The sequence below is a fragment of the Tetrao urogallus genome, assembly GCF_951394365.1.
Source record: "Tetrao urogallus genome assembly, chromosome: Z".
Classification (NCBI taxonomy): Eukaryota; Metazoa; Chordata; class Aves; order Galliformes; family Phasianidae; genus Tetrao; species Tetrao urogallus.
The window spans coordinates 13,220,934-13,233,346 of NC_136816.1; positions in this window are offsets into that span (position 1 = coordinate 13,220,934).

A 12,413-nucleotide genomic window follows, 5' to 3' on the forward strand; every position below is an offset into this window, starting at 1 on the left:
GTTGAGTTAGAAGGAACCTTAAGGCCTGCCCAGTTCCATTCCCCCCTGACGCTGGCTAGTTGCTGCCCGTCAGATCAGGCTGCCCAGGGACCCATCCAATCTGGCCCTGAGCACCTCAGGGATGGGATGTCCACAGCTTCACTGGGCAGCTCGTGCCAGGGCTTCACTGCCCTCTCTCTAAAGAATTTCTTCTTTATATCTAATCTAAATCCCCATTACAATTTTTTTTAGTTAGTTTAAAACCATCCTCATCCTGTCACCACCAAATCATGTTAAAAGTTGGTCTTCGTCTTTTGTCTGAATTGTCTCAGAGTGCAAAAAAACCCCAAAACAGCCAGACCTTCAAGAATGCGCAATGAGTGAGCAAATGCTCAGCTCATCTTTTGGAAGATGTATCCATTGCGTATCTCCACTTCAGACACCCAACGATCTGTACTTGCTGATCACGGGCGAACACACTTCTAGCTGGGCAGGATTCTCCGTAGCGTTGAATTCCATTAAGCATGGCAGCCCCTTCTTTGCCACCTGCAGTGGGTGCCTGCAGTCAGGAACATGCTACTTCTTGACACTGTCCTCATGTGATGGCAGCTGTGGCACGGAGCCAGCACAGTACACAACGACACACCAGGTAAGGCGTACGGCCCCTGGATTGGGTACGTTACCCAAAAATTCACAGAAGAAATCTTCATCCTCAGCCACAGGCAAAATAATAGCAGTCAGACTCGATTTCAGCCTAAGAAGACCCCGGGGGAAAATGATAGGTGTGGACAAATGCTTTTGCATTTGTCACGGCGTTATCCTCAGATATCAGTCCGTGACAGGGGGCACCGGCCCCGGGAAGAAGAGAGAGGAAAAACCGCTTACCAACGGTTTGCCGCGATCCGGCCGGCCCCGGGCCACGTGCGCTCCGGGAGAGGGGGAAGGGCAGAGACCTAGCCGATAGTTTTAGCGAAGAGAAAACGCAGCGGCAACGGTCTGAGGAGGAGCGGTAATTTACTGAGTCTAACTAAATCAAACAAAACGACAGAGACGAGAATGGTCAAAATGCCAGTCAAGCCACGGCACTGCGAGCGAGAGCACTGCTCTTCTCCGCGGCGAACTGAGACGGCCGAGCCGGGGCCAGAGGGAGAGACGCTCCGGTCCTGTCCGGAGCTCCCACCCAGCGCCTCTTCCCGCCACGTCCTCAGGGAATGCCGCCTTCTCACCTCCCATCAGCATACTCAAAGAGTCCGCAAAAGACAGTAAATGGAACCAGAACATCGTTAACTCCCACTGGTCAACGTGATGTTCTGATGTGGAATGCTGACAACAAAAAATCACAAAAGTGCAACAGCATTGAAATTAATAAAATCTTGGCTGGCAGTCAGTGAGTTATCAGTAAAAACTGGTAATGATTAGTCATATTCAAGAAGTTTTCAATGGTTTCAATTACTGCATGTTATAGAATTAGCTGTCTCCCTAAACAGGGATACAAAGAGATTGCAAGTAGTTTATAAGAGAGGATCTGAAGGCTCGGGTAAGTAGTCAGCTTTAAATTTCTCTAAACCTGTTCATTCTTAGACACAATTTAAAACTCTGATATTAACCACCATTTTGTTATACTTAACCATAATTCATCAATCACTGGAAAATTAAAAGCTGATAAAGCACTAATATTTATATTTTAATATAATATTCTGCAAATCAAAAATATGCCTTCAGAAAGCATCTCACTGAAGAACAGCAACAAATGCAGACTATGTCACATACCAATTTCATTTTTTAATAAAAAAACTTCTTCCTTCTTTACTACTGCAGCTGCTTTCAAGATAGAAAACATTGGAGCATCCACTGTGTGAGGCTAAAGGTTCACTTCACTCACTATGCCACAAGAAGCGTGCTGCAGCAACATGTTCTGCCAGCTGCTCACATATGTAGCTTCACAGTGCAAGGAAGGCTTAGGAGGAGAGGAACTTAACAGGAGTTACCTTGTACAAGGAGGAAATGAGGCACTAGTGCACAAGGACAGACAGAAAACCAAACTCTTAGGGCTGAATAGTGAAAAATGGGCCTTCTTCATTAAAGGCTCTGTCTTTCTATAGATTTTCCTGTATTTAATACAGCAACACCCAACAAGGAAACATACATGTAATCAGTGACACCTAAAACAGCTAACAGAATTAGTAAAATCCATTTAAACAATCTAGAGTTGAAATAAATAGGCCCAAATCAGTGGAGTACTCACATCTGTGCACAAACCTACTGCAAAATATAAGCCATAATAGGTCCCCTCTTTGTGGAGATCTGTTCCATCTGGCAGTTGTTGCTAACCACTATAAAAGTACCTTTTAATGAAATAAAATGTATGTATTTTCAGGGAAAGTGTGTCAAGCTTCATGAACGGAAAACTTATTTCTAAGAATGATGAAGGATGAAGAGAAATCCAGACATACTCACACACTCTCCTCCATAGCTTTTCCTAAAAACAGGAAGATTGGTATCTCAGTGTAGCTGATGAGGTTTAAGACTACTGATTTAAGATGACCAGCTCAAGTATCCTGAAGCTCATGTCTTCCATGCACATATCAACACCTACATTTAGGCAACTGAGTTGAGCCATGAGATTCAGTTCCATCCTGTGGACACATAAATCAGTATGTCTATATATAAAATGTTTACAATTTAATTAGGAGTCCAAGCAACTATTCTGGTCTGTTTAGGTACTGGTGACACAGTAACAAGATACAGGTGCATATTCCTTCAACCTAAGATGCAGCTCTCAGGAATAAGGTGCCCAAAGTGTGGCTCTGTCTCAGAGGCTCCTTACAAGAGAGACAGGAGTCCAATTTCTTTTGCTTTAGACAGCTTCCCACTTGGCACAGTAAAAAACACTTAATATTCAGTACTCATCTCCCTGTTGACTGCACAAGGAGTGTTGGTATTCTGACTCATCCTGGTAGCACTGACATACTTCTTTTTAGATGTCCTAGTACCAGAAGTGGGCATCTAAAGAAGGCAAAGGCAGCATCAGCCTTTCTCTTGAAGTGCACCTAGCTTCTTATAAGTATTCAAAATCTTGAAAGATCTTCCATTCTAAAAGGCTGCAAAGTACTTGGTCTCTGCTACAGATTTGAGACCTCAACTAGAAAAGTCAAATTAAAATCCACTTCTTGCCCTGATATGGCCCTACTCTATTTTGTCTCAATTCCAGTTTTCATTATTTTACTGACTATAAAGTTTCTCCATGGACAAAAAGCCCCTCAGGCTGATAGAATGAAGACAAGATGGATTCAGTAGACTGCTCTCCAAGTTAAGCTGCTCACACAAATGAAACTTCACCGATGCAATGGCAAAAAGAAGCAACAGTCAATGGCATGAGAACGATAACAACCATACGGTCTATTATCACGACTTAGAGCAAGATTTCCTTGACCTCCTCCCATACTACTTCATTAGTTAAAGCAATCTGGAAATATGTGAAACTGTATAAGTAGGGGCCATCTAAAGTGCCAGACGGTCAATGTCTAGACAACAAGTTGTCATAGTACTATCTTAACCATAGGCAGAGTATTTCAGTGGAAAAAGCAGCATGACCATTCAAAGACATCTGAAATCCCCTGGAGTCTGTTAATTCCCTGGGAAGAATGCTGATAAATGCTTGCAAGGAGAAAGAGAATATCTTCGCAGTCTTTGAAGTGACTCTCATGTATTAGAAATGAAATGTGTTCCAGAGACACAGGATAACAACGGTAACAATACTTCGGACATTATTCATAGCATACTCAAGGTCGCGCAGTCTGGCCTTAAGAAGTTAGAAAATTTGGTATTCTAGCCTTGATGCAGGAATGAACAAGGCAAATGCGCCACAACAAACAGCTGTCATTTATGGAATTCAGATCATTCACTATGAGTAGACTTCTTTAGTGTTCTTTACAATGGAGTATATTAAAATGTCTTGAGTTCAGCATCCTGGATGTTTTCACTTCAAATATGTTTTTTGATAACATAGTATAACACTATAGAAAAGGAATTCTGCCTTTTTCTTTGTTAAGTGATCACTTGTTTGCAATCTCCACGTGACAGTAGTTTTCAAAGAACGTATGCAATCTAGCTAAATGCAGCTGGCTCTCCACCTAGATTAATCACAGAATCATAGAATCATTAACGTTGGAAAAGACCTCTAAGATCAGCTGGTCCATCCATCTACCTACCTCCAATATTGTGCATTAAACCATGTGCCTAACTACTACATCTGCCCTTTTCTTAAACACTTCCAGGGACAAGGAGACCACCACTTCCCTGAGCAACCTATTCCAATGCCTCACCACTTTTTCTGAGAAGAAACTCTCCCTAATATCCTGAATATTGTAAACCTGAATTATTCCTGAATAATTTGAACTTCCCCAGTACACCTTAAGACCGTTTTCTCTAATCCTGTCATTCTTGCCTGGGAGAAGAGGCCAACCCCCACCCTGTCACAGCCCCTTTTCAGGCAGTTGTCGGGAGTGGTGAGGTCTCCCCTGAGCCTCTTCTCCACACCAAACAATCCCAGTTTCCTCATCCGCTCCTCATAAGACTTGCAGTCCAGACCCTTCACTGCCCTTCTCTGGATACGCTCTATGGCCTCCATGTCTTTCTTGTGGTGAGGAACCTTCAGCAAGCATGGAGGTCACTGGAGGTGAATAGGGAAATTTGATCTCTCTCCTGACTTTTCTTGACTCTTCTGCAACTGCGTATATACATTAGGAAGTTCTGCTGGAGTTTCTTCTGCTTCATCATATTGATGCAGTTCTGCCAGTACTTTTTTAGGTGCCTGGATTTATGACTGAGGTTTCTAGTGCTCTTTTCCTCTAGAGGATTAGTGAATACTAGATGTCTGTCTGCTTTGGATCACTGAAGAAAATCTCATACGTGAAATATCATTAAACAGGTCCCTAAAAACCATTCTTTTTATCTGTTTATAATAATTATTGCTAATATGATCATAATATTTACTTTAATTCTTGTTTTTGAAAATTTTAGCTACCTTTCCATATCTAGGTTTGCAGTGGTAGATTTAAGCTGAATGTTTTGGACCTACAGAGTCTGTCAGAATATGGGGTTATTTTAATTTTCTGGATACAAAAAGCTAGGTTTTTTTGTTTGTTTGTTTTTCTGTGTGTGTGTGTGAACAGGCGTTCAAGTAAATGGATGTTGTGGAGTTAAGCTATTTATCATTAGATTAGGACATTTGAACAGGGAGGCTTTGGGACTAGTTCCCACTGGTCATGTTCACGGTATCATACATCACAGCAGCAGTACTAACTGTTGCCTAATCACTAAGATCTGCCAGATGCAGGACTCGGGATAACAAAAAGCACATTACCTAAAGTACTAGGTTAACTTCATTGTTTTCTGTGGTGAATGCTTGCTCATCTGTCCTACAACTCATGCCACATTTCCCCTGAGACTGCTCTTGTGCTCTCAGCCTCCTCAAAACTGCTGGTATTTTAAAGCAGACCTAGGAGACTTATTGGAAATTCCCAAGTTTTTTTTTAGTCTCCACCAAGTATAGGTGTAAACAATGTAGAAAAACTGCTTTTTGATATTAAAAGAAAACAAACCTCAAGCTTCATATAAGAAATTTCCTTTCTTGCAAATATAGCAAAAAGGAATGAATTTAAGAGAAGCTTAGAAAAAGCACACGATCATCCTACTCGTAGAATTCGTGTCTTGGAGACAGAAGCTTCCTGGACTCACTCACACTTCTTTATAAATCACTCAAGATGAATTATCTGATCACACCTTATAATTTAGGATTCAACTTTTTGCTTAGGAAGTATTATGAAAGTTACTGGAATGGTAAAGCTAGGAATCAGACCATGATAATTATAATACCTTGAGATAGGCAGGTAGGTGAGATTCCATCTGTTTTATCTGTGGGATGTACATCTGTATTCTGATTATCCCACAGTTAATTTGATGAAGTTCACATTCTGTTTCCCCAGCTAATCTGACTGTCCCAGCCACATTGAAATTAAAAATATTAGTGGTGCCTTCATATCCTTGAAGAATCCTGCTATATTAGAGGACAGATGCAATGCCAGACTAATGAGCACAGGCCCAGTGCCAGCCTGCTGTATGGAATTACCAGCAGCACACCATTTCTGGCAAGCATCCTGGTGCAAAGCATAAAGTGGCCCCTTCTCCATGTGACTGTGAGTACTTGGTCCTGTCCCCCCTCTTTCCTGTGGTCCAAAAATCATGCTGTCTGCACTTGGAGTCCTTCAGAATGTCTTTAACAAGCCATCCACTTTTCTAGAGAAACGGTAAGAGTGATACAGCACACTGCATGCTTTTTTCATTGCTGTTATATGTTGCTTGAAAAAGTATCCACCAAATCACTGCTTCTAAGAAGATGATTTAATTTTACAACAGTACTGTTTCCATCAAACATCTGCTTCTAACTGCAAGGACTCTCATGTTTCCTTTGGATATTCAGTCACAAAGGCATAGAAGTGGGTGCAGCCAGATCAAACGCATATGGGGATCAGTTGTAAAAGCACGATTCTTTCAACATTTATTTAATTGAATTAATCAGCAACCAATGGCAAAACATTCTCTCTGCAGAGATCAGTAATTCTATGGAGGATGAAGGTCTAGAGGCTAGGGCAGAAGTTCAAGCTCTGGGGAGCAGGAGTTCATCTTTGCTCCCTCCAGCCCTCTGGAAAGGCACCAAGTGGCATGGAGGTGGTGGGGGAGCTAGCGATCCTTTGCTCCCACTCTGTCACAGCATTCTGCTGCTCAGGGGGCACTGTGGAAGACAGTCTAGTGACATTCAGAGGGACCCTCACACTTCACTGCAGTGACATATCTAGAGCAGAAAAGGACTTCTTCGTAACCATTTCCAGACACTGTACACTGTCACATTCTTTAACATCAAATGATAGCTTACCACAGACATATAAACACACAAATGTGCAGATGTCTGTCTGTACCAAGCTTCCCGCTGCTTTCTTAAGTATTTTTACATTGCAGGGTCTTAAGAATATTGAGAAATGCTGGAAAAGCTCGAATCAAATATTTAGTTAACTTCCTAATGGTTAAATTCAGTGGAAAACAAGCAATGAACATTTTCAAGCTTGTGGATGTTTGTGGTACAATATCTAAATAATGGCAACGCTTTCAATCCTCACTGCTAACCAGTGTTGCTTCATTATTATATATTATTATTATTACTATGTATAAAAAGTGTCTACTTTTTGGGAATATCACAAGTTCACATTATGATCTGAAAGTTGCTCTTTGAGTCAAAAATTGCAGTTACTTTTTTAAAAAAATTACCCTTTGCTATTTTACAGCAGTGACAACAGAGACTTGCACAGACATCTTTTGTCAGTCAGGTGTCAAATGCCAAAAATTAGTGAATATTCGAAGCTCCAGACTGTCTGTCTAACCCTTGCAGATACTGCCCAACAGTGACTGCAAATCTGCACTTCAAACTAAGTAAGCGTATGGCAGCCCTAGAAAAAAAATTAGATAAGTTTACTGGAGTGGAAAAAGCATAATCATTTGATAAATCTAGAAATTCTGCTACAAGCATAACCAGGACTGAAGCTGGTTACATGGGGCATTTCACTTAGTGGCACAAGTGGATGCCCACCAATATAATCCATGAGTGACACTGTTCTAGGTGGTCTTTTCAAGGGCTGTGATTGACATTGTTGGTTTTGGCAACGGAGTGCAGAGTGAGCTGGAGCAAGCACTTTGTATCAACATATCCCTGGCAGTTTCCTCCTTAATTCCAAGCCACTGGCAATGCCTTAATACAGGGCACAGTGAGACAAGCGTTTATTGGGGTGAGCAAAGGAAAGGGAAACCTACTTTATGGAGGAGGCTAAAGGAGCTTGTCCTTGTCGGCCTGGCAAAACACAGCTGAGTAAAGATATAATTGCTGCCTATAAATATATCAGGTAAAATGCCAGAGAAGAAAAAGAACATTATTTCAGCTGTAATTTAGGAACAGAATGCGTGGGGCCATAAATAAGTTCAAACTGGAAAATAAATAATTTTATGCTATATAAAATTTTCATGGTCTTCCCAAAGACCTTCCTATCTCAGAGGGCGAGGCAAGAAACACGGCTAGCTTTAAGGTGGAATTGCTGTGCTCTGCGAGGACTCTGCTCAGAGTGTCATGAGGCCCTGGCACAGCTGCCCAGAGAGCTGTGGGTGCCCCATCCCTGGAGGTGCTCAGGGCTGGGTTGGATGGGTAGCCTCAGCTGGGTGAGGGCAACCAGCCCATGGCAGGGGGTGGGAACTGAGTAAACTCTAAGGTCCCTTCCAACCCCAGCCATTCTGTGATTCTATGACTCCCTGGGATGAAGAGGAACTCTGACCACAGAGGAATGTGTTATGGTACAGGGTGATCCCTTTATACTTCTAGCCCTAAGTTTTTGCAAAGGCCTCAACTATAGCATGTTAATAATAATTCTGTGACAGACAGAAAAGTGTTTTTTTTCTGTCTATGGCAGGCCCAAACTCTTCTGACTGCATCATTAAAGACATGATCCACTGTATTCAAGCAGAGCTTCCTAACAGTCCGCACTCAACTATAAGCATGCTCTCAGTGCAAAAGGCCTTTCCCATCATTTTCTTTCTTATGAAAGACTTCTCAAAACAGCTTCTACACATGTGGCTGGCTTAATGGCCTGACTTTCACAATGCTCAGTTACATGGAAGGCTTGTCTGTGTCCACTGTGAGGTTTTATGTGTAAAACGTGAAGATGACATTTCTTCTGTTCTGAAGGTGTGAAGGGCAATGCAGACTTTCCACAATAATTCTTAGCAATGCTTTTGAGATTTTCATTGATGTAAATATAAAGGAAAATAATAGCTCCATTTCCACTCTGGGCCACTCAGAGAATGGCACAGGATATTAAGTTGAGGAAACAAATACAATCAAAACACAGAAGGAAAGAAAACAAACAAACAAACAAACAACCACACAGGAACTCCTGAGCTCCTCCAAACAGTCTTGGTTTAATATTCTGAGGAACTAGTTGTAACCATCTGAGTAAATATCAGAAAATGTAAAATACAGATCTTGTTGCTGTGTGACACACAGACAGCAGAGGGGCAGTCCAACAAAGCAGCGTCTGACATGGAAGTGCATATGGAGCAGAGGTATGTCACTGAATTTCTCCATGCAGAAAAAATGGCGCCCACTGACACTGAACCATGGATGTGAGCACAGTGAGGCTATGCATGGTGTATTTCAGCAAAGTGACAGTGACAGTGGGTCACCTCTGATGGTGCAGGTTGTTAAGAGCATGGCATGCAGGTTCTTGTTCATTGCTGATGAAAATACACAGCTCATGGTGTGACCATTGAAAAACAGTGTTTTGTATCTGATAATTTGCTCTCACAAGTAGTGTCATTGTGCTCTTTGCTGTATTTTCCACGGGGAAAAAAATAAGAGGCATTAGTTTCAGAGTGACATAACATAGAATTAACTGGACAATATGCAACCATCTAACGGAATCATAAGGCAGAACATATCCTGGTAGATACAATTCACTTAAGTTGTGCAAGCAAAACAGCTTGCAGAGTATGCAGTTCACATATCTATTACAGGAACAAAGTACATCATATTTTAGTTTCAGATATATTCAGATGAAAGAAGATGTGACTGAATAATCTATATCCAGGAAATACCTGCAGCCTGCATTACAAAATTAAGTTGCCACATAAGCACATATTAAGCAAAAGGATGTGTGGAAATCCACATTTAGCACAGACATGGGTTTAGTTCACACAGAGATACAGAGAATAAAAAGCCTGAGGATGCATTTCAGTTCATTGGAGTATAACATAAAACAGATCTCAAAAAATCAATGCAGTTTTTAATTGCACTGTCCAGACATCCTGACATGCTGGCTTTTTGGTCAGCTCTTCATGTAAATTAAAGCTGTGTAGATTTCATGGGGAAAAAAAAATAAAATAATAAAAAAAAAAGAACCACAGATTTTCTTCACAATCTCTGAATTAGGAAATTCTGTTAACAAAGGAAGTGTTTTGATTTGGATTATGCCAGACAAAGCAATACCTCTTCTTAGCCAGTAGCAAGAATATCTGCATTACCACTAGGCTGAATGGGGATTTCAAAGATACCGAAGTAGGTTAGTTTAAATAAATGGCAAGCAGATAGAACTGATATGTTTCGCAAGCACCACTCAAGCGAGTTAATTGTAAGAATCAGCATTGCTACAGTCATCTCCATAGTAAAAGCAGGGCTTTCATTTGCCCTGTGATGTCCTCAGCATTATGCAGGCTGTTTGAGCTCCACAGCGGTAAACTCTGGTTCTCAGATCGCATTTGCAGAGGCTCTGAACGCCCTCCCGTCAGCGACATCCAACTCACACCCACACTTCCAAGAGAAGCATCACTTATCGTGGGGGGTTGTCATACCCTGAGGGATGGAAAGAACATTATGGGCTACAGATAGGAATCTCCTAGTAAGATCTCATACTTGTGCAACCTGAGATGTTGGAAAGGTGAGCCAGAGAAGGAATGCATTACTCCTGCTGTTTTATTTATTTCTTTATTTTAATATCTGTTATTTCCCTAAGTAATTACTGCAGACGATCCTTGGATGCCAGGCAAGATTAACTTTTGCCCTGACATACTATAGCCGTTCTTAAGCAGTTTTTCAGTTAAAGCCTCACTGATGTTTTCACACCAGGTATTTGTCCTAGAGAGTACAGTGACAGACTGCTTGTCAAGACAACAGGAAAATTTCCACTGCAAGCTCTATTCATTGCAAACGCGGATGTGAGAACCGTGGCCTACAGTGAAGAACCGAACATCAGGGGAAACAACGCATTCCCAGTTGAAAGGGTTGCCTAAAAAAGATGGCTTTTCCCTTTGGTGTGCTAATGTACTTTGGTGTGCTTTTCCCGTGGGTTGTTGACATTAGCTTCCCTTGCCCCACAGGGAAGAAAAGCAAACAGGAGGATCTACAAAGGACTGCTCTGCAAAGTCAGTGCTTGCCATTTCTCAGATACTCAGTCTGTACCACGGTATAACTGCAATTTCTCTGTCACATGTGCTACCAGGCCGTTAAATAGCTTTGGTCCCCTTCTATGGCTTCCAAGGGCCTTACCATCCCTTAGGTACTGTGAACTAAAAACTATGAAATAAGCTATAATTCTGGTCTCTTTTTGACCCAGATTTCATCTCAGTGACTTGTACAAATTTTCCAAGCTTCAAAAACCGCGGAGCTCACAGGACATTGGAGCCTGCTCCAGTCACATGCCATTATGCCTGACTTGTGGGGTCAGCTCTGTTTCATTTCTTTCTCAGGCCAAATGCAGAGATTCACATCCAGATGTCAGAGCTGACAGTACAAATGCCATTTGTGAGGCTGTTTTGCTAGGGAAGGGTTCTTAAAGAGCCGCGTAGCATGGGGTAAAAAAAACCTCAAACACCCAAGCCCATGCCTGTGAAGATCCCCAAACACTAACCCCAGCAGAGCTCCACCTTCCAGACTGAGGGCTGTGTAGCAAGAATCTGGGAGCCGCACTAATCTCTAATTGCATTTAATCTACTCTAGAAAAGGTTTGCTGATTTAGCTGGACAGACAGAGCAATGCTCACATGTCGGTCCCAACTAGATGTGCATAGAAGCAAAGAAAAGCCTCCAAACGTGTAATTAATGACAGTTTGGTGACAAAAATACACTGATACAGAAAGCAGAATCTTCTTTCTTTGGTGCAACTGCATCTACAATCTATGCGAGGTGCTCTGAAAGCAAGGCTTCCTATTTTATTTTCTTGGCAGAGGCCAATATAATCGTGTTACAATCTTCATATCAGATGTTGGTCATATGGAATTAGAGACTGAACCTTGTCACAAATATCCTGTTTCATTTTCTTGCCCTGTGACAGATGGCAGCAGAGGGGCAGTCTGAACTACTCCATGCAGAGAAACTGGCACCCAGTGACATTCACCGATGCTTGCTGAACCAAACTGTGTTATTATGCTCTTTGTTGTGGTTTCAATGGAAATAAATAGAAGGCATTACTTTTGGAGTAACCTGTATATATTATATATGTGTTTATGTGCTTATATGCATTTCTCCATTTACATATATGCATATACGAATGTGCACATCTATGTGTGCATGTATATATGTGTAGATGAGCATTCAAAATTTGGTCATTAAACGTCTTTCATAAAACAAGATACATGATGGCTGATATGATTACACAAAAAAAAAAGCTGGTATATTAAACCAGAAAACCAGGATGGAGGAATACTGTTATCCTCTTTCTGGAGATACTGCATGAGAAAGGAATGAAATTACAAAAAAATCTGCAGGAAAATAAGTTGTCTCTTATTTTTACACTTGAAATATCATGGCACATTACCTGCTCTGGAAAAAGAATGACTACTTAT